Source organism: Phalacrocorax carbo, chromosome 1, assembly GCF_963921805.1.
Source record: "Phalacrocorax carbo chromosome 1, bPhaCar2.1, whole genome shotgun sequence".
Classification (NCBI taxonomy): domain Eukaryota; kingdom Metazoa; phylum Chordata; class Aves; order Suliformes; family Phalacrocoracidae; genus Phalacrocorax; species Phalacrocorax carbo.
In genome coordinates this window covers 100,382,732-100,406,691 of record NC_087513.1, presented here as the reverse complement: position 1 = coordinate 100,406,691, position 23,960 = coordinate 100,382,732, and the positions used below count along the sequence as shown (strand labels likewise).

Here is a 23,960-nt window from a genome sequence, read left to right as displayed (position 1 = left end):
ATCGCTTCAGTACCTTTTGAGTTCAAAAGAGATACATTATCTTACTTTCTAAAGAATGGTGACTCAAATAGTGTGTCTTTTAACATTTCATCCCAACGTGAAAGCTGAGTCCCGGTATCATCCTAGATGACTGGGATAGGTAGATTCCTGCACCTGTTATATTCTTCAGTATCAGGAGAAAAAAAAAAGTCTAAAAACTAATCCTGAAGCATAATGAAGAACTAAAACTTCACAGGTTTAAATTTAACACACAGTTTGCAGTAGAAGTGGCCAACAACTTTTCTTCCAACAGATATTAGGAACTTCAATATATATATTTCGGAATCAGTTTGGCTAATTCTGTTTCTTCGTTGATGCAATTAGAATAATAGCTTTTAAATGGGTTTATATTTCAAGTATGATTGTGCTGAATTGAATTATTTCCTGCTTATCAGGAAAGTATTGGATAAACATTCTTTATTTTCAACCCACTTTTAAATTGATTTCCATTTGCTTCAGCATGAGTAAATTTTAAAAATAAAGTAGGCAGATACTTCACACTCCCAAGTGCTGTCACAAGCAGCAAATCTGATCTAGAATGTAAAAATAACTGAGCTAAGTCCCACCTCTCTATAAGAACATGCGAATGGCCACACACCTAAGGGAGTCTACATATTGACATCTGTTCTCTAGCCCAGAATTTGACTTACTCAAAACGATACAATGTATTTTTTAAAAATTTCCATTTAGAGATATTTAATTGTTGAAGAAATGTTGTTGATGAAGTTCAAGGTGATATGGAAAGGAAGACTAAAAAAAGGTTATAAAGCAAAACAAGGTGGACTGGATAATGTGGTTTTCTCCTCACAGAGTATGAAAAGACCAGTTCCGTCCCGGAGAACCTAGGAAAACCCTCATAATCTCTTCTATGCAGGGCTATGTATTGGAATACTCGAAAGAAACAAATCACCTTGTACAATCTGTCTTTCTGTGATGCACAGAAACTCCTCTTATAGCTCTCCAGTTCCTCGTAGAAACCCTGACTGATTCAGGGAATTCTGCCCCAGCTGGTGGAGTGAGAATGTCACTTCCCAGAGAAGCTAGCACAACGTTGAAGACACAAAAACATTTTGCATAATAAAAATTATGACTGCATTGTAATGTAAAGTTTTATAATTAATGCATATAGAGTAGTAGGATTTTAGAATAAAAATAAGGTGGCATTTAAAATCCTTATCCTGTTAATTACACCTTTTATGAAGCGATAGTAAAGAGAGTTTTAAGCCTGATAGTTTTAATTCCTAACACATTGCTGTGTCTAGTAGTGCTCAGAAATATTTATTGTGATTAAGAGATACAAAAGCAAAGAAGAAACTTCATATTGGACACCATTACACATCAAATATTAAATGAGCTTCTACCACAAAAAAAAAAATAAATCACAATAAGGGAATACACAGATGCAAAAGAAAGGCACAAGTCTGATAAACACAAAAATCAGAGTTCCGAGAGACAAATTAGGTGGAGCTTTATTTGCGATGACTCACGTGTACTCCATTTTCTCCAGGTCAGAGGAACGAGACTCATGTATACATACAGCATCATATAAAGAAAAAAGAGGTGCCATTCCTAAGGAATGGCCCTAAGGAATGTGATAGTGAGGAAGGTGCCACTTCTCAGGTGGCACATGGAGGCAAAGTGTCCCCTTGGTGGGTTCAAGCACAGTTGGATGACTGAAATGAAATAAGGGTCCAACAGACTCTTAGCAGTAACAACTAGCAAGCAGCAAGAAACAAAAGAGTAACTTTTGGGAAGGATGACTAAGGCCTTTGGATCTATACACTGTGGTTTTCCTCAGGGCCTTCTCCACATATCCTGGCTTGCAGGAGGGACAGCATCAGCAACTGGGAAAGGCCACAATAAAGAAACAAACACCCACTGTTTTATAGCACCCATTGGTGCTATAGGACAACTGTCTGCATGGCCTTAAATAAAGTCAAGAAGTACAGTCACATTAACTGACATATCTGACGATATAAATCTACTTAGTACTGCTCCTGTGTGAACTTGTTTTCCTATGGAGAGGTGTGCACAGATACGACACAGGACTTGTGAGATACCTATGCCTTTTTGGAGAAGTAGCTGGAGACCAGAAAGAGTACCTTAGGATGTTTAAAACGGCACTAGACATTATGTTTAGGCAATCTCATCAGTAATATTTGCCAAGATCAAATGCTATTAGAGAACCAGATCTTGAAGCAACATCAACATAACCTTGTCTGAATCTGTTTTAAAATGTTCTACATATGCGATTATCATAATTATTCTTAATAACAAATCTAAAACAGACAATGCATATGTTTCCTATAATAAAATATATCTGTATTAGGTATTGAGAAAGGTCTGTGAAGTATATCTTTTCTTACCATGACCTGCAAACTTCCTAATGAGAATTAAAACCCCCAAATACTAAGTCGATATGACTTCTTATTACGTGCCAGAAACCAAAGCAGGGAACATTCTTAATTCTGTTTCTGAATAGCAGGAAGCAGTGTTGTTCATTATATCCACCTTGTTTTTCACAGTCAGCTGCTGGAGGTTATAGTTTTCCAATATAACCATTGACCGTAATAGAAGTATGAACATAAGGCCAGATGAAAGAAAGGCTGCTTTGCTGTTCTTTGAAAAGGAGCATATGCGCTACAGCTCTCAAAGCGCATTACTTACATGGACAGAGGAGAGGAAGAACTTAGCTAAGACACCACAACCCCAGGGTTGAATAATGTTAAAACTTCATTAGTTCTGTGTTCTCTAGAAACTCATTACCTGAAATAACATTTGATATTTCGAAAGAGTCAAAGGGAACATAAAAGCCTCTCTTATTCTCCATCCTTTTACATTTTCATGAAGAGTGTAAGTGTATTCAGCTTCAATTATATATTTTAAATTTAGTTTGTTCAAGGAAGATAGTTTAAGTCAGTATTTCCTGGCAATAACTGAAAAAAGAAAAAAAAAGCCACCAAACCTCATCAGAAAATGTTCTTAACTTGTAGAATCACAAAATAATTCAAGTTGAAAGGAATCTCTGAAGACATCTGTCTTACCCCCAGCCGAGGAAGACTCAGGTAGATCAGCTACCCAGGGACTCATCCAGTCAAGTTCTAAATATCTGCAAGCATGGAGATACCTCAACCCATCTAGGCACCTGCTGTAGTGCTTGACCACCCTCAAAACAATCAGGGAAGCTCTTTCTCTTACTTCTGAACAAATTTCCTATGTTGCAACTTGAGCCCATTGCATCTTTCCTTTTGCCCATGCAGTCTTTAGAGTCTGGCTTTGTCTTGTCTATAATGACCACCACCAGTTGATGGTCAACCTTCCCTTCTCCAGGCTAAACAAGCCCAGATCTCGCAGCCTCTCCTCGTACATCCTGTGCTCTGGCCCCTGACCGGCACGGTGGCCCAGTGTGCCTGGTCCAATGCCTCAGCCGCTCTCTTGTGCTGGGAAGCCTCAAAGTGTGCTGAAGTGGACACAGTGCTCCAGGTGCAGTTTCACAAGCATCAAATGGAGGAGAAGGATCACTGCCTGCAGCCTGCTGGCTGAAGTCTCGCTAGCACCACCCAGGATGTGGTTGGTTTTCTTTGCTGCAAGGGCACACTGCTAGCTCTTGTTTAACCTGCCATCTACCAGTCCTTTTCTGCAAGGCTGATTTCTTGCCAGTTGGCACCCAGCCTGCGTTGGTGCCTGGGATTATTCCAGTTCAGATGCAGGATTTTGCACTTGCCTGTGCTGAACTTTGTGAGGTTTCTGTTGGTCTGTTTTTCCAGCCCGTTGAGGACCCTCTGAATGCCTGTCCTTCTCTCCAGTGTGCTTTCAAAGTCAGTGTTGAATCCCGAGCTTGCTGAATGAGCACTTTACCCCATTGTCCTCGTGGTTAATACAAATGCTAAATAGTCTTGGCCACAGTATCAACAGCTGAGGTGCACCAATAACCAGCTATCAGCTGGACGTGAAACTGTTGATCTCTAATCTTTATACCCAGCAGTCAAGACAGTTTTCCACCTATGTGGTGGTCTACCCCTCCAGTCCATAATGATGTTACCATATGACAGACCACATCAAAGGCCTTGCTAAACTCAAAGTAAAGAGCATCCCCTACTCTCCCCTTGTCTTCACAGCATCACATACCAATGTAGACAACCATTGATCACATTGGTCAGATACAATTTGCCCTTGATAAATCCATGAGGGTTGTACCAATCAACAACTTGTACTCATGCACCTGGAAATGGTTTTCAGAAGGATTTGCTCCACAATCTTTATGGTGATTGAAGTGATACTGACTGGTCTGGATCCTTTTGACCTTGCCTCTCTTGAAGATGGGTGTGACGTTTCCTTTCTCCCAGTCATCAGGAACCTCCATTAATCACCATGACCTTTCAAAGGTGATGGAGAGCAGCCTCACAAGGGCATCACCCAGCTTCCTCAGCACCCCTGAAGTGCATCCTCTCTGGTCCCAAGCGCTTGTCTATACCTAGTCTAAGTGCTCCCTAGCTCCATTTTGCGGTACTATGGATGATGATTCATCCCCACTGATGCTCAGGGACCTGGGAGGCTCAAGAGCAGATCTTGACAGTTAAGACCAGCAAAACAAAAACCTGGCATTATTCCTTTATATCTTTATGCAGTAAAGATGGTTTAAACTTCCTATCACATTTGACTTCCAAATGTCCCTTGGACTTCTACTAACACTCCTCAGTTACCTTAAATGATTTGTCTTTGCTGCACGTTTTTCACTCAGTTCCCATTCACTCTGAATGGGAAAAATAAGTTGGTTCTTTCTATCATATAAAGTTATTCACATTCTGAGTTCAAATGAGTCTTCTGTAAAGTGTTTATGCCACAACAAATAGTATAGGCTACACTTGAGAAAAGTGTCTTACGCTTTCTAATGCCATATTATCATAGGCATAGATTTAATATCTAACCAAACACTGCAAAATACAGACTAACATTAGGAATCTGTTTGTTTGTTTTCTTGAAAACTTGTGTTTTTCAAGGCAAGTTTGACTATAAATGTTTTGGTCCCATCCTACTATCTGCAGTGGCAACAGAAGCAGCTCACAGCCTCTCTCTTCATCTGTTCGTACGCTCAGAAAGAAACTACATGGCTTTTATAAGCACTTTGAAGTATGTCACAACGTGCAAAGTTTAAGAATCTCAGATCTGGGTTTCTTCGTAATTTGTTCCACTCTACACAAAAAAGAGGCCAGAGAAATCCCCTTATTCAATCTGTTAATTTTCCACTCTGTATGTTCAGTTAGGGAATGTATGATTTTCTGTGCTTGAGTTTCTCTGTCTAATCATACTGAAAATCATCAACCTCAGCCTGTTTATGCTTTAAATTTAAGTAACAACTACTCTGTTCATTGAATGTGAGCAATCGTCTGTAGGGTGCAAAGCAGAAATTTATTTTATTATCCAATTTTCTTAATGCCCATGCAGTTCCATGCTGATTCAAGGGACTGCAACAGCTTCATTCTTCACTTTAATTACTTGTGGCAATATTTTGTGAGAGCAACAGTTGTCACCTCAGTTCTGCTCCTCTAAGTGAGGAATATTCTGTTATCAACTCACTGAAGTAACTGAAGCACTCTATACACTTCGGATTTGTGCAGATGTATTTGTGGTTTCAACAATTTTTTTTCTTTTGTGTCACATATTTAGATTAATTTCAGTCGCTCCACTTTTTCTAGCAAATTTTGCACTTATTTCTATAAATTTCCAGTCAAATTATTACCACTGGTACAGAACAGGTAACTAGTTGCCACCCAAAACCAGATTCACTGTCATAAATACAAGTTCTGTATTCCATAAAGAAATTACATACAGTTTAAACTCTGATACCCCACCTACTCTTATTTATACTGCATAGCAAATTCAGGGAGACAACTAAAATTTATATCAGTACCTTTTGCCATTACTTGTTAGAAAAGAAACCCGTGAAGTGATACTGTTGGCAATGAAAACTCTAGAAACAATGTAAATACTTTAACCCACATTTTTCATAACAAATTGAGATCTTGCGTCTAAATACAATGTTAAACTCTGTATTGAAATATTTTATTTCTGTTTTATATTCAGTTATATGTGAGAAGATGTTCTAAATAAAGTACCAAAGTCTCTAGCTTGTATTTTACAGCAGAGGAAAAGCCTTAATTCAGAAAATCAACTAAGTATAAAAATATGAAGTTAAAGTAAGATATACTCATTTAATATTATTTAAAGTGTTCCATAAAATTACAAGTTGTATTATACATCTCTTCTGTTAGTGTCCTGTCATGAGATTTCACAGATTGAATATGTATCAGTAAATGAAAAAAAGAACACCTTGCATTTTTATCATTCTATTAAATTGTTTTGCAGCTATCATAGGATAGCTGATAGCTGGACAATAATTGCTTTTGCTCTGATTCAGAAAGTCAAACTATTCTATGTCAAACTATTCTCTGCAACAGAAAATGTACATTTTATCAGCATGTTGGGCACGGGGCATCCTCAGCTCTCTGGTCTGATGACAAGAGGCAGCTGACACTGGGAGCCTGGAATGCAAGGAAATGGTTGCTATCCTGACCAGGGCAGAGTCCGCCCTTTTGGTCCCACGCATTTCCGAACTGCTAAGTGCCTCCAGCGGTCTTGGTAAAAGAGGCAGCCTGAGTTATTTTGCCTTGGAAAAGAATGAGAAACTTCCTTAATGGGAACCTATTTTAATCAACTACAAAAAGACCTGAAGCTAAGATCATTCTTTTCTTTTGCAGGAAGTACTAAAGCCATGGGTAACAAGCAGACAAATAGTATTTCATATACAGGGATAATGGAGAAGTCCTTCCTTTCTCCTTCACTCATAGTAAGTTAGAATCTCATTGTAAACCAGTTTCAAAGCCCGACAGCAGTGGAAAACACACTCACAAATATAACTTAATCATGAAACTAAGTGTGTTCTCAGGAGCAGTGAAAACATTGCTTTTATTTTTACTTCCTGCTAAAGGGTGGGGAAGTTTATCCTTGCTGCTCTGAAAGCAGAAAGTTTAGAGAAAAAATCTGTTCTTTTCTCCTAGACATGATGGGGCTCCAAAATATTGTCATATTCAACGTCTCAGAAGCTGTCTATATTTATCTGCCAGGTTTCTTCTTTATTTATGCCACCTGTTGCAGCCCTGTCATAGCACAGGCACAGCAGGAAACACGAATGAAAGGAAGAGCAACAAACACACACGGCTGGATTGTGTTTTCCCAGTGGAGCAGCAGGAGGTAAAAATGATAGGGATTATGTTGCCACTTGCCCTGAGGCAAAATGTTAATAATGGAGGAAACAGCCTTATGCTTTCCTTTCCCAAGGGGGGGAAAAGGAATCTTTGATCTTGGGAAATGGAACTTTTTATGCCCCTAAAAGTTGCTTGCTAACTTATAAATGTATATTACTGCATCGGTCGTTCAAATAGCAACATGGTAATGTAAGGGCTACATTTTGTCTAAGAAATTAGGTGCTCATGCCTTCCAAGGTGGCATCAAATAGGTTTCTCAGAGAATTCAAGAGTGGAGTTTTTATTCCAGTGTAGCTTTATTACCATAGCAAGTTTGTGGTTTGTTTTTTTTTTGTTTGTTTGTTTTTTTTTTTTGCCTTGATTTTTCAGGATTTTCACATTAGATAAGTTCTTAGAAAACAAATACTATAGCCTCCTGTCTGCAGTATTAATCCATATAGATATTTCAATGGAAAGCAGAAATAGAATTCATTTGTAGTTCACTAAAGTCTACAAGCCTAGATACTGGGAAAGCAAATAGGTTTTAGGTGGTATTGACTACTCTCTCTCACTACAGCATCCTTTCCAGTTGTCATTCAACTTTCTGTAAATGGTACTGAGCTTACGATAATGAATTTCAAAGGAGCTAAAATTAAGTCTGTGTCGTTTTTTGTTGTTAAAATGGGAAATGTGCAGCAGCAAAGGCATGTTCCTGACCTCATCCCAGGTGAAACCAAAATCATCTCCCCCATTTCATGACAGTAATTCTTCGCCAAATATCAATCTTGAAATCCTAAATCATAAGAAAATTAATCATATATGACAGAAAGAATTTCCTCTCCATGAGAGATTTGGAATGACTGACAGTACATGTTATGCTTTGTTGTTACAAAGCATAATCATTGCTGTCTCCAGTAAATCTGTTGATAAGAAATATTTTCAGTATCTTTGCTACCACTTTCTGATACTGAACAGGCACTCCTGATATTACAGATATAAGAGGAACCCTTAGCAATTTTGCCTTAGGATCAATGCAGTTGATAGGAATTTTCATTTCCTCCGCGTGGCTTTGGGTTGAGGCAACTTCTCTCCTCATACTTACCTTATACTTCTAGTCAAAGAGTATGTGTACATAATTCCCTATCAATATTAAGTGGAGTTATGAATATTTATTGCTGAGAGAAATGTTCCTTGACTATATTAATCCCAGTGAGAAAAACTACTGACTCATATCCAGCACAATATGACAAAGCTGGCAAAATACAAAAGCTTATTACAGACTACCATTCTTTTCCCCTTCTACTTTTTATTTTGTTAGGGTCTTATCACAGAAGCAGTTTTATTTAGCTTTGTTATGTTTTATTTGGGGAGAAGAATGTAGAAGCATTACCTGCTGGTCTGGTGTATATAAACATAAAAGAAATTTTTAAAAAGTCATATTTTTATCATTCTAATAAATTAAGGTTTTGCAGAAGAAAGTTATGTCACAGCATAGCTGGGCAATAGTTGCTTTTGTTCTGCTTCAGAAAGAAAAGCAAGGTCAAACTATTCTTTACAACTGAAATTCTACGTATTATCAGCTTTGTTGAGTATCATGCGTCCACAGTTCAGTTAGAATCTTATAGAAGAAGCTTAAAGGTACATTAGCTGTCAGATTTTCTAAGAAGCAATTTATATACAGTGGACAAGCTATAGTGCTTACATTGAAGACTGAGGCAATTCTTTGGAAAAGGATGTGAGTCTAACCTTCTTACCATATGTGAACCGTAAGCAGATTGCAGAGGAGAGGCACCTAGCTGCAGGGATCTGTATAGCAACAGAGCCTGGTGAACTGGAATGTCTCAATGGAAAGAACAGGGCAGAATCGCAGCAGAAGCAAGTCCCAAGTCATTAGAGTACAAAGATATTGGTGGCCATCTACAAACTGAAGCGATGAATTTAGAGAGGTATCTGTACGTGAGATGCAGTACTCAGAGAAAACCAGAGGTAGGCTTACTGAGTCATCTTGGGTACTAAAAACAATCAGGCATAACATTAGTCTAGATAGGCTCATTTGCCCTACCAAGAAATAACATACTTTCCCTTGCAATTAGTAGGAGTTGTCCTGCCAAATCCCTGCTTAAGTTCAAAGACCTTCATCAATATCGTGCACAACATTGAGTGGGGGGTGAAGAAGCAAACAGGTCTGCTAAAAAAAGGAAAACAAAACTACTTTCAGCTACATATAGCCTTGTTAAATATCATTGTGGAATGCATAAAAAAAGCATTATTAAATTGTATTTTAACAACTAAATCTAGAGCACAAAAGAGAAAGCACTCTCAACTTAGACCTAAGACTTCTTTAAGAAGCAAGTACAGCTGATAAACTGGTTTGCAGTGTCTGCATTGGGAAAGAAAAGGTAGCAAACTCTAGCTCTGAAAACCTCCTCCTCCTCTCAAAATACCTCCCCAGCCCAAACCTCTTAATGAAGATTTTCACAGTATTAGGAAGATAGCACACAAACAAAAGATCCCATAAAAGGACCCCACCTCCAAAACTTAAAGCAAAATCCCCTATCTAAATTCCTTAGCAAGGATGCAACTTATTGGGGAAAAAGAAAGAAAAAAACAAAACAAACCAAAACCAGACAGAACACCTTTCTTTTCTTCGTATTTACTTTCTAATCTTTTCTGTTTTTTCAAAGAAACTGAGAAGAACATTCACTAAATTGAATCTAGGCTTACCAAGACTAAGTCTTGACACCTGAGGATACCTACAAAAGGTTGAATTTTATTCTCGGCAAGGGAGGGAACACCGTTAGGCTAGAGAGCTGGCCTGGCCAAAGCTGGCGGTGGCCCACCTACAGAAATCCCATCGGGACACAACTCTGAGGGTCACTAGAGGGAGATAACGCAAAGACCAGAAATATACCACAAAATAACCATAGAGCCAAACAGTCAAATTCACTATGATCTTTACATTTACAGAGTTTTTATTTAGCTTTATTATATTTTATTTGGAGAGAAGAATGTAGCAGCACCACCTGCCAAACTGGAGTAGTTATTTCAGTCCACAACAGGACTTACTTCAAACTGAATATGCTTATGTGAAGGAATACATTTAATTCTATGTTTACAAAATGTTTGGTTTTTCATGTTAGTAATTTTTCCTGTGTTTTCTAGTAATACTAATGACTTCAGTTCTTATGAAAGAATTTGAAAAACACAGAAAGCTACAGAAAAATGTCTGCTCTGCTTAGTCTGTAACAACCAAGCTAAGCAGCCAAATAACATGGAAAATAGGAAAGCTAAGAGAGATTTTTGAAAATCAGTGACATCCACCACTTCCATGCCTAACAACATAATTGATACCCAGAGCTCAATAATTTTTATGTGCTTTTTAAAAGGCGATTAGCAATTTGATGGATAATGAAATAATTTACTGGATACTACCATGATTATTTCCTCTGTTTAGAGCCTTCACAGCTAACAGAACCTATCAGATACACAACAAACAGCACAACTTTTCTTTTAGGTTAAACGTTAGAAAGGATTTCAAAATCTTTGCAAGCCTGATCCACATTTTAAATATCATTACTGTACAGAAAGCCAGGAGGTCACTTGTTTCGCTCTTGCTACATACTATTTCAGCAGGAAATTCTAAGCTGTAGCTCACAGGACAAGCCTGCTTTTACTGCTTCATAAGAAAGGCCTTTTCTATTTGTAGTCTGCATAATTTAAAAACAGCAGCAACATACCATACAAAATGCCTGGATCACTTCAACCTCTCTGAAAGCATGTTCCTCTCAGACCTGTTCTGGTGTATGCGAAGTGTGTGCTTTCCATCTGGGTCATCTGAGCACTGTCAAAGCGTGGACTAGTGGATCTCAGACCTTGCTAACTGGCTACATGTGAAGTTAGGTGATGCAACTGGCAGGGAAGAATCATTTGGCAATAAGCACCTTGACAGTACTAGAAAAAGCACAACATTTTTGCCTGCCAATGGAGAGGCTAATTTTAAACAGACCTTTGAGGTAGCCCTGGATGGGCACAGGCTGCCATCGCCGGCTGCTGTCAGCACTTGGCATGCAGCACCTGAGGACAGTGTTTCGGCCACTGCTGATGGCGAGAAGCATGCCTTGTTACCTTCACCCACTGCAGGGACAGGGTGTTATAATCCTGTAGCAAAAATCCAGAGACAGCAACACTGAACAGGGAAATGCAGACTTGTATGCCAGACTCCAGGGGAGGGATTACAGGTTGTACGTGCGATGTCTTTCCTGTTCAGACCAACAGAACTTCGCCTTTTCATACAATCATCATTGTTAACAAAGAGTTGTGTATCAGCACGTGCATAACAAGTAATAAAAGCTCTCCCCATATTCATGTTGCTATCTTAGGAAAATATGCCAAAGATGTTTTCTTCGGTAGTATTCCTGTTCCCTGTGAGCCTTTCGCTTCTTGCTTTTATAAGCTTCTGATGTTCAGCAGTTATTTCAACCTCATTTTCCTTCTAGTTGATATAGAGATACGTAGTTCATTCCTTCAAGAAGTGCTTGCTTTTCAAGGCATTCAGACAATTTTTTTAAGTGAAATTACTTTAGAGAGCCAAACAACACTCACAAGATGCATCCATTTTTCTTACCACTGCCCCCAAAATACAAAGCAGAAGTTTTACAGGGAGTGGAAGATGCTCTCAAGTAGCATTTGTCTGAACAAAAGGAACTCTTTATGTATCTGCATCTGACTTGAACTAGTCAGTTTTAGAGACCTTTTCTAGGCATGGAGGGAATCAAGCTGTGTTTCATCTTATCTTAATAAATATATACGATCTTCAAGTAAATACCTAAAATACAGCATATTGATCTTGCACCAAAGTTACCTATTTTTATCCACTGACTAGAAATAAAGCCTCAGCTGCTAGTTCAGCTGTAGACATCTAAAGTCAGCTATGATGAATTTCACCCTGTTAGATTATAAAAACCAACTAGTTAATCAGTTCACCCCACTGATAAATGACTATTACAGAATCAGAGACACATAGCACTCATGATGCAAATAATTAGTGACTATAAGCTCATGTCTATGGTTTAAGGGACAGAATAATTTACTGCGGTCTCTCTGCATGAGCCCCTGATTGTTACACTGAAAAACCAACATACCTGATTTCCCTGGTAGTAGCACTGTATTTTCTAACTCTGTTATAATACAGGTAGAGCCCCACACTCTGCAAAGCAGGCTGTGCCCTGGGCTGCCACCCCGTACCCCTCCAGCTGCTGCCAAAGGCACAGCATCGAGACACTACTGAGCACTCATCCAGGTGTAGCCACCTCTGTGGGCCGTATGAGTCCATCACAGTACTCACACCAGTGTAGATGTTACAGACACTTTGCAGCTGCCAAAAGAATTAATTTAAAAAATTTTACTTATTCTTTTGTCTGTGCCTGCATTACAGGTAATAGCAGGAACTCTTTCAGCAGGCAAGCTTGTTTCTTTGCTTATCCTTGCAAACCTACTTAAGTAAATATATGTTCTGTGATGCTCACTGCTATCCATTACATAGCCAGAAAATTGTAAAGGTGAGCATACTCTACTAAATTTATCAGTAAGTTTGGATTGTGAAGTTTATAATTTTTCTCATCTCCATGGGAAAAAGGTAGCAGAACTACTTGCTTCATTTATCCTTGTATACAAGTCTCAGAAGAGGAACTGATGAGAAAGTGTATTTTAGAACATTAGAAATTGTAGTTTGAAAAGCATTTTTCAGATCTATAGCTCATAATGAAGAGTGTAGAATGATGATAAGGATGAGCTACCCTGAATAAGTACTAATTCCATTCCTACTTATCTGTCTCTTTTCCATGTCACGGCTTCAATTTCAGGTTATGATTACCTAGATAAAAATCCTTTCCTTAAGATACTTCAGCATTTTGTGTGTATGTGCGTGTGGGCAAAGCAATTACAGAAAAGATCATTTGTTTTGAGCACAATCTCCATGCCCAAGATACTGAACTAATAAATGAGGCCAAAAAATCATAAAATGAAAAATTGCAGGAACCCGTGTTGCTGGCTTACTTGATTATGAAGAAAAAAGAAAAACAAGTGGGAAAGTGGAATAGGGACAGAAAGCGTGAAGCTAAGCACGTGTTGTAAGAAGTCTTGAAAAAAGTAACTTGGTTCTTCCCACAGGAGAGGAAAAGGAGATAGAAAGGATTGCTCAGTTTGAGGAGAAACCAATTAATTCCTTTCAAAAACACAGGAAAGCAGAAAAAGAAAAAAATTGGCTTGAGAAAACAAGCTGCTTTTTTTGCTGAGTGATCCTAATGGCACAAGCAAAGTGCTAGAAAATTCTGGATTTTCTGGAAGAAAAAAATGTTGCACATGGAGATAGCACAATCTTATGCAGGGCTGATGGCATCTGCAGTCACTCCAAACACTTGCAAATCAGAAATGCAAGGTAGACTCCTGCTGACTCCTGTAGACTCCTCCTTCCCCTCCCCTCCCCGACTTGGCCACTTTCAGCAGCCCCCTCCCTTGCGTAAGATTTAATTGATTTTAAGAGTATGCAGTTAGTTGAATCAGTCTGAAGAGTTAAGAGAAAACTGGGTTTTCTTGACAGGTTCATTTTGTGTCAGCAAATGATAGAGGTGATCTTGCTCATTGTGTGGTTGCCAAACTACTAATACAGATGACTGGGAAGCTGGGACAGGAGCATGTGGCTGATGCGATAGGCCATGGCTTTCGACAAACGCACAGCTGGACTGGAATAGGGGCACCGTGAAGTGCAACTTGCATTTTTTTGAACTACACAGTTCCTGTGCGTGAGTCATCGCAGGTGTCATCCCCAGAGAGCGCATCAACATGATTAAGGCCAGGGGTACAACGATGAAGCTAGATCCTCCGTGTACTGGCTGCACCTGGCTAGACTTGTGACAAATAATTGCTATAAGAGCAAGGGGTAGGAAAAACCTACCATGGATATTTGTGGGGGTGGGAGGACTCAGATCCAGCGAGCAGCTGAAGTAGAAAGGGAACAGTTAGGAGTCAAAGGGCAAAGACAAAAAATGAGGGAAGTGGAGGAGAATGTGACTGAATGACAATTTTGGGAAAAAGTGCCTATGGCTGGGAGCCAATGAAAAAGGAATGCAGAAACAAAGCACGTAGGGTTTATGTGTAAGGAAAGGGACTCTGAAGGGGGACAGAAGGTGAGAACTGCTACAGTGTGTGAAGATTAAGCTGGACCTAGACAATGCAACCTGAGATGGGAGACAGACACTGGGACCTGATAAATGGAGACTGTGTTTAGGAATGAAGGGAAATGAGGACTGGGGCAAGGTTTCAGCTGAAAGAGCAGGATGGTGGTGGCAGACTGGAGAATGCTGAAGAGATTAAGACACCAGAGGAGGAGAAGAGGGCATAAGGAATGCATGCCTACGTGTCCACAAACGTTACAGTGTCACCCAGAAATCCTAAGCCTCCTATTTCAGTTTCAGGAAACTGGTGGAAACCACTGTGTTGCTCATTTTCATTTCAGCAGAATATCCACCAGAGGAGGACGACCCCTACTGCTCTCTGTTAGTCAAAGAGGAGGGAGGGAGAGAGAGAGAGAAGAATGGAGAAGTGAGACAAAAGATAATACCAGGCCTTGGTGACACTAGCAACTCAAGCAGCCACATGGGCATTTTGCTCTCCTGAATTTTGCTTTCACTTAGAATTAGCCTCTCCCAGGGTGTGTATGGAAATCAATAAGAGGAATTTACTTAAAATAGCAGCAGCACTATAATCTGGTAAAACTCACTGGGAATTAATACGAAAAAGACAGAAAGAAAATTATTTATTCTGCTGATATTTCTAATTACCTGAAGAACCTGAAGAACTGACTATTAATGGTGAGACAATCAGTCAGAGACTGCTAAGAATTCATTTCTAAGTGTGCCTTCTATATTCCTGTAGGGGTAGATAATGAACTTCATGGTGATTTTTTGATTGATATAAATAAATTAAACTTCACTTAACTAGACACCTTTATTTTTCAATAGAAAAGTTTTTTCCCCATGTATTTATGTAAATTTGAGTAATAAATACATTTAATGTATTATTTATTAATAGGAGCCTTCATTATGATAAAAATGCATATAATTCAAGATTACAAAAGCAGAAAAAATTCTAAATTTCTTGCATTAAATATACCAATTTTTTCTCTCATTCTGAGAGAAAAACATTTTTAACAAGTCATGTTCATCAATAAGGAAGCGAACATAAATGGAAGAGTTCTCATTTATTTTACATACTCTCTGAAATATCATCAAACTGTGACTGCCAAAGTAATAAACCTAAGTATCCAGAACACTTTGTACACACAATGTTCCTGGTTACACAAACCTAACAGCACACTAAATGAGTTTATTAGTCTCCTTTGTATGTATTAAGGGGGGAAGTATGCTGAACCCCATAGAATCACTCCACAAAATTGTAAATGAGAGTTGCGATTATCAGGTAACACAATGTGCAAACCCAGAGTCGTTCGTATATGCATACACACACATTCATACAAACACGTTCCCAGACACATTCAGAAAGTAATGGGAAAAGATCACCAGGCCGTTGCCAGCTGTTTGAACCACGTAAATCCAGCAACATCTCCAGACACGCAAAGAATCCAGTAACCCACGGCAATATTTGCTCTACGGGGAAGCTCTGCACATCCCCTAGAGCCCCTCTGGCACAGCCCACAGAGCAGCAGGAGTACCCACAGTCAGATGTGTGCAGTGGATGTACGACCTCTCTCCAGCTATAAAACTTCTGCAAAACCAGTCCACTGGGGCTATAAGTAGCAGGCTTACAGCACAGTGCATCTCTGACTGATCTAATGCCTACTGAAGTCAAAGGAAGGCGTTCAGTTGATTTTATATTAGCTTTGGCTCAGTCCCCTAAGTTGACTCATGGGCCGGGTTAGCCAGACAAAAGAGGCTGGGAACATGAAAAGGTGTTAGATGTAGACTTTAAATAGAAGATTTTGGTTTTAGTATAGGTTTTGGATGCAACAGAATGTTTAAGACAAGACAGAGAACTTTTTATTTTCTTTTTTTGAAAACAATTCTCTCACTTTTACTCATTTAAAAGCTTAGTTGTGATGATACTGTAGCTATCAGCCCTGTACCTGTTCAGTTGTTTGCAGGAATTAATGTGGTAAATGCTGTAGAAAACCAAGCAGTAGAAAAAGATATTTATAATTGGCTTTTTTAAAAAAAAAAAAAAGAAACAAAAACCAAACAAAACACTTATACCAATATCCACAAGGCTGAGAGGGGTCTAAAACTAAGAGACTTATTTTAAAGTTCACGGTAGTGTAGGCTCTGTGTTGGTTCTCTTGGACAGTTGGGAATTTTACCATCACGATCGTGGTTTACAAAAATCCAGAGAAGCCTGGTTATGTTACAGATGTGTTAAGAAGAGATTTTCTGAATGGTACTTATACATTCAAGCCTTGATTAAAAACGATCAGGTTCATGCTATGTTTATTCATACTCATTTATTAAACATTCAAAACTTGATTTGTGTGTATGTGGTCTTAAAGAACGTTAAGAGATAAAATACTTTCCTGTAACACGCCTCCTGCTACAAAATACGGCAAAACCTGCTCTGGCCGTTATGTCCACCTCTGAGCTCAGGGGCTACCGGCTTCTGAGTCCCTTTCTGCAGGTGGCTTAAGCCAAATGACCTTGTCGTCTCAACTACAACATCTCCAAAGTGTTTCCTAAACATCTTGTAATTATCTCAATAATGGGATTTGCTAGCTGTAACAGAGACATGTTTTTTATAAATAATCCACCCAGGAGTGTGCCTGCACAGTCCTGATCTTTTCAGCTGCTCAGAGGTAAACACACAGATGGGAAGAAAGAACAGGCTGCTGTAATAATTAGCCTTGAAAATTCTGAGCATGGAAAACACACCAGCAGCACGTACTGAAAATACAAACCTATGGGTTTCAGAGAAAGTTTGGCTCCTCCTGGTGCTTCTGAAAATTGTGTTCAGTATCAATTTGCACCACTAAAAATCTGGCTACTTGATAACTTCTTCCTGAATGCTTCCAGTAAAATATATATGTGCATCAAACTGACTTTTAAAAATCAGATGGATGTGCTTTTGACAATTTTACTCTGATCCAACTTCTTATACTCTGGAAATTCTATAATCTGCTCCCTGTGTCAACTGCCTAGTTAATACAAGTTTGCTATTTTTCCTTTCTGCATGTTATACACAGTAACTTTTCATGGTGACATGTGCTGTGCAATGGCAAAAATAGCAGTAACATTTTCATAAATTATTTTGACAATTTAAATTCCAAATGCTAAGGGATCTTTAATTCAAAGTAACTGATTACCTTCTAAAATGTAACTACCTGCTAACTTGTATGTGACTTACGCAGTTAACCATTGCCACGGAAGGTTTTACATCCAAAATGCACGAAAAAAACCAAAATACACACATATATAAAAAGTAACAATAGGATTTACCTCTATCTTAAAACATACAATGAGGTGTGTGAGGTGTGTCAAAAGTGTAAAGATCAAATGCTTTGTGTCTTGGAAGAATTACAAATATATGTGAAAGTATTACTGTATACTGTAATACTGTATAATATATATAATATGTATAATACTGTATAATATCTATATGTACATATAATATAATATATGTGTATATAATATGTATAATACTGTATAATACTGTAATATACTGAAAGTATACTGTATTTGGATCCAAACTGGAATCAAAAGAATTCCTCATTATTATCACAGTATAACCTTACCGAAGTCAGTCTTTGCTCCCTGAGAGACTCTGTAAACATTTGTTTAGAGACCGCAGTCCTTTCCAGGGGATGCATGACCCTATATTTGGCTGTTGCTCAAACACACCCTGTTTGCTGTAGCCCAACATTGACTGAGTATGACAACTCACTAATCAGCTTGGAAGCTGTACTTAGTATCCTCTTCCTGACAAGAACTGTTCTTCATAAAACTTCATCAGAAACTTGCCATATCAACTTTGGTTCCCCAAATGCACCTGCTTCTTGAAATCCACAGGTTAGACAATCTTTAATCTATTTAATATATACCACAGTGATTTGCATTGCTCTAGTTCTTAATCAAAACATTGTGCAGCGTCAAGTCAAATACAGAAGGCCATAGTAAAGACATAATAAAAATGAATGGGGTAATGAACACTAAGGGGCAAGAGACCTTGGAAATTTAATTTCTTCCTATTTTGTAACTTGATCACAATCAATGAATATTGGACATGAAGTGAATATAAAAGTTGAGATGTATTGTTTGCAAACAGCATGTGGTATGTAGATGATGCTTACTGCTGTAAGATCTGAAATAGAGAATGTAGACTTATTTCAAATAAAAAATTTTTTGTATCAAGAATTTTCAGAATAATTGATAACAACAATGTCAGTATATACAATTTCATGCTCTTAAAGTTTACAGCAATCTACTAATTAGATATCCAGATAACAGCCAATATGTGGCAGATGATATCACATCTGGGGAGATCTTAAACTTCCTTCTGAAGTGTTTGATACTGGCCTTATTAAAGAAAGGAAGTTGGAGTAGCTGGATGTTGTCTACGTCAGCATGGCAACTTCTGTTTTTCTACTGAATGAAAAGTTGTGACCTGGCTGCTGAGAAAAGACTTGTACTGTGATATAAAAATCATAAAAGTAAAATCTTATTATAGCTAAAGACAGTTTTTCACTAAAATACACATGTATTTTAAAAATCAGTGAATGTGTATGAAGATTTCAGTTTCTTACGAAAAAAGCTAAAAAATGCCACTGGTACAGTCATCCACTGGAAAAAATGGAAGCAATTTAAGGCTGAGATTTCCTCCTGCAAACACATTAGTTGTTTTTTCCTTAGGAAACCCTCCCAAGTATTTGTTATTTTCCAGTTCATGACATCTTTTCATTAGTCACGTGTAGCCTGAAGAAACACTAATTGTTGCATTTACCATAAAAATAACTCTTCCCCCCTTTCTTTTTAAACTTCACAGGATTGATTTTGACAATCCAAATGACACAAGTTATTTTTTAATCTTTCAGAAAAAAGTTTCCTTATCCCAGTTCCTTGCAGAATGACTTGAAGTGAAAAATACCTCCTCTTACTTATTCTTTTCCTTTATAAAAAAAAATCCTTCGCGTTTGATCCATACATTTTGTCTACTCTCCTCCAATCTAAAATAACAGAAAATACATTGTTCACTACAGATACTAAGAATAAACATGTCCCTCATGCAGAACCAGATGATGCTACATAATGCCCAGAAATCCGGGTGAAAGGCAGGCAGAAGGACAGGCTGGAGTCCTGTCAGCATTTTGGTATTGGCGTGCCGTCATGAGCTGCCTGGAGCAGTGAACGGGAACAGCACTGGGGCTTGAGGAGACTGAATGAGGGTAATTTACTGAAGTCTATTAAGGAGACTGCAGTGCCAAAAGCATAATGCACTCCTCGCATTTCACAGCTTCAGCGTCTAGTACGTTGAAGCCCTCAACAACTGAAGTTATGCTTTTTTCCATCTGACTATTATTTAAAGATGGGCAGTCTCCTAAAAAACTTTTTACCTACCTGATAGGCAGGCACCGACTTACTGCAAGAAGACACATAACTCTTCAGGTTTTCAGAAAACTACTAAAATGTGGTTGTTAGGAGACTCTTTAGAAGACATTGTGGTTCAGGTATAAGGGAAGCCTCCCTAAAGCTGCCAGTTGAATATCAGAAGGAGAACCACCTGGGGAACCCTCAAGGGGAGGCCTTGGGAAAGGCAAGAAATTTTCACCCCTTCTGAAAATCCATGGGGTCTAAATGGATCCTTCACACATGGTGAAACGTGCCACTGACCTCTGTGATTGTGAGCATTAATCTGTTTGCAAAACACAGTGATCATTTATGGATTATCAACTGTAATTACTTTTTGATACCACAGGAAAGGAGTCTGTTAAGTCAACTTAAGCAAGACGATAAATAATCAAAGTAAATTCTGGCTTCTCAAGATGAACTCTCTTGCCTTCAGTCCTCATGGTAATATATACTGTTTCCATTATATTCCATACACTGTGGAAAGAGCTTCAAGGAGTACGGTACCTGACTTTTCTTTAATAACAATTTCATTTACTAACATCCTCCAAAACGCAGATGGATATTTTTATTGCGTTGTGTCCGACAGTTGAAGCATTTTAGCTGAATTCCAGTTTGCTAGCCCATCAGAAGAGAAAACAAATGATAAGTAGGCACCACACATTAACTTCAGTTGGAACAGGGAGGAACTCTTAACACTCAGGGGTCAGACAATTTATTACCTGCACGCAGAAAGGGAAATTTAATCCTTGTTATGCAGCTAGCAAAGGGGTGATGAATATAATGGATATAATCTGCTTAACATGAGCAGCAATAGAGCACTAAAAAAGCCCTCAGAAATCTTCAGCTCAAAACAAATGTGCTGCTACTAATATGGAATGCTTCAGTCACATAAATGACAAGAAGCAGTAAAATGCTTTACAATCTGACTACAAGATCACCTGCCTTTAATCAAAAAGTTATTCTTAGGCTGCAGATTATCAATGAGGTTTGGGATTTTCACTTATTTCATTTTTGACTAAGACGCTTTTTATTTTAAGATATGATGAAATTCAAATGACACTGCACATTTTAATCTGATGCAAATTGATACAATGGAAAGAAAATCTGTGGGGAAAAGAACGCACGCAAAAGAGTATAGAATTTTTAACGTTATTTGAACAATATTATAATGCAGATGTTACAAACTAAACTAATTTCTTGATTATGAAAGGTAAAACAAAATAATGTTGAATGCTGATGTAGGAAGATTTGTTGCTGGAACAAATGTTGGTAGATTTGTTGCTAAGAAGGTGGTATTTCAGATACTGTTTACTGTATTTTTGCTTGTTTTATGAGTGCATTATATTTCTTTACAGAGATACTGCTTGGTACGATACTTGTACACCCAGCTGAGTGGTACCACTTTTGTTCAGCATTCCACCTTGACTCTGACTCCCAGTTTCCACCTACATCTGAAAGGACAGAATGGCAGCTAAAGCCTGAAGAAAGTCGAATGACAAAAGAGAGTCAATAAAGCCTGCAAGGAATGAAAGCTTGGTATACTGCTAACCTCAGCAACTACAATATTTTCATCACACATGTTATAGAAACTGTATTTCAATTGGAGGCCTCGCACTTCAGAATTTGAATTTTAAACATTTAATGCTTAACATTCATCAGTAACTTGTAAAATCTCAAAGAACTACAATAACACAATGCAAGTATTTATAGCAAAGATTTATGAAGAAAGAACCTTGAAGACTCAGTGCAAAATAACATGGGGATTTTCACACCTGTATCATCGAGGACAATTAATCAGTGGGCATCTACCTACACCATGTACTTGGGCAATATTTGAAGGAGGAAATTTTGATTCCCAAATCTATTCACATCTCTGAATGTCAATCCCAGAATACCGGTCAAAGCAATAAAAAGTCCAGACAAAATTGTTTAGTGACATGAAAACTTTGCTGAAAAGTCTGAATTTATCAGCTCTACACAGCCTGATTAGAAACAACTCAAATGAAGTATTTCTTATTTGACAAGACATGGTTTCACAGAGTCATTTTTCTATGCAATATGTGAATGGATTTCTGTCTTTTCCTTCAAAGCTACCAGCATATTAAAAAAAAAAGTTTGCTATGACCTCTTAAAAAAAATACTGCATGTCATTCCCTGCCTAGTTGACTATAGTTTAGAACTTGCTTCCTCTTCTATTTTTTAAAATTAATGCTATATTTTGCAGTGGCATTATAGTGTATCTCAGCTCATACAGGGGATAGTCGATTTCATACTTGATATCATAATCAAGAAAATATCTTGTCCTTTAGAAAACTTCCACAGTCCCCCTGAGCGACGGGTACATCCTCAAGAGTTGAAAAGCTGTTACCCAAAGCTAACATAAGATTTACTACAGTGCAAGAATGTGGTGCATCTATTCAGTATGCAGACGTAATAGCCTAGGAGGTACCTGTTTACCAATAAGTATAATTCCACATTATTTCCTGTTACCTTTCATTATAGCAACATTATCTTAGTTGCTTTCAACTGCTGGAGAAAAGTCATTGCTTAGAAGAGCAGAAGAAACTTTCTTGTTTGTTCTTAGTTTATTTTGGCTGAGGGTTGTGAAACCAGAGCAGAATTTGATCAGTGATGAAGCTCAGTTTTCCTTTTCACAAGCAGTTGACTTCTAATTTCCAACGACCTTTAGGATTCCCTTTCTATTTCAGTACAATGATGTTTCTGAGGAATGGCCTACTTCTTCAGATAAACCAGAGTTAACTCAAAAGTAAGTTGCCTTGAGGTCCAGTATAACTCCAAACTATATAAACTGTTCTTCTACCCTTCCTTTTGTTCAGCCAGCAAGGTGTGGGAGGCTGGTAAATAGAGGGAAATCCAAAGAAGCATTAATTCTTCAATAAGTGAGAAACAAAAAAGCAAGAAAAGTTAAAGAGCAATTATATAGCAAGTGAATGAATCCATTGACATTATCAAAGCTTCACCCGTCTAAGACATATTCCATCATCTGGAGTGACTTAAGCCTTTGTCTCCTAGATGGCAGGATCCAAAAATAAACCAGAAGTTTCCAAGAGATGTGCTCAGGCAAGGTGAAACAGCTGTGGTTTTATACTGCTTAGCAGAAGTCTATACAACCCTTGCATAACTAAACACAAATAGTCTTACAAAGACAGTGGAAGTCGGATGCATAGCTGAGTGTAGCACTGTTCAAAGCTTTGGACATCAGGGCAGAGAAAGGCAGAAATGCAAGAAAGTGCAGGTAAGAACCCCAACGTGGTGAGTGCATTTCAGGAACTGCTGCACTTGTTGGGCCACAATAACTGGAGGAAGGACCAGTATAAAAGAAAAGCTCACATTCTTGTGGCAGGCATCTACAGGTACTCTGTAGAGTGTTTCAGTTGTGCAAAATGATCAAAGGGAAAAAAGAAAATGCAGACTGAATGTCATTTGCTAAACTTTGTCTCATATCACATAACACTCCGAGAAAAAAATTCTTACCTATTTTACTGAGGTAGTAATCAATCTCCAAGTGAATCAAAGCATTCAGCAGTTAACAGCCAGACGGTTTCCTATTCACGTATTTTTATTCATTAGGTCAATTTTGGACTCAAAACCCAGCGTAATTATTGGGAAGAAGTGTTCAAACTTTATTCTGCTAAACTGTCAGTCGTAACATGGCAATATATTACAAATTTCTTACTGGAAGGAGTGCGTATGTACATAACAAAGTTAAATTATCATGGACAAATATGCAGAAATAAAGAATTGGAATAGTCTCATCTACTCGGGAGGAAGGCTGACTCATGCTGAGTGAAGACCTGGATCTAAATGATTATCAGAATCAGCTTCATGATCTAGTTTCAGGTGCACTGCCTTTATCTCTATCTGTCATCCTAAAGGAAAAATCTCTTGAATGTTGTACCGCATACCTTTAAAAGTCTCTTTACATTCACATTTAGTTTTTATGATTCATGTAAAGACTGGAATTAAGCTTATATCAAAATGAGTAAAAACAAGAGGGATAACTGAGGGTCACTTTATTGATTATTCAGTCAAA

The 23,960-nt window shown here is 38.2% G+C and overlaps 1 protein-coding gene and 1 long non-coding RNA gene across 4 annotated transcripts in view; one reads left to right on the top strand and one right to left on the bottom strand.

Annotated features, from left to right (window-relative positions):
* EPHA6 (EPH receptor A6) overlaps positions 1 to 23,960 on the bottom strand; it is a 520,098-nt gene that overhangs the window by 282,769 nt on the left and 213,369 nt on the right. The gene's annotated exons all lie outside the window — the stretch shown is intronic.
* Positions 18,262 to 21,689, top strand: LOC135316212 (uncharacterized). The gene is made up of 3 exons (XR_010375647.1): positions 18,262 to 18,349; positions 20,253 to 20,347; positions 21,262 to 21,689. It is a non-coding gene; the product is annotated as an uncharacterized LOC135316212 (long non-coding RNA).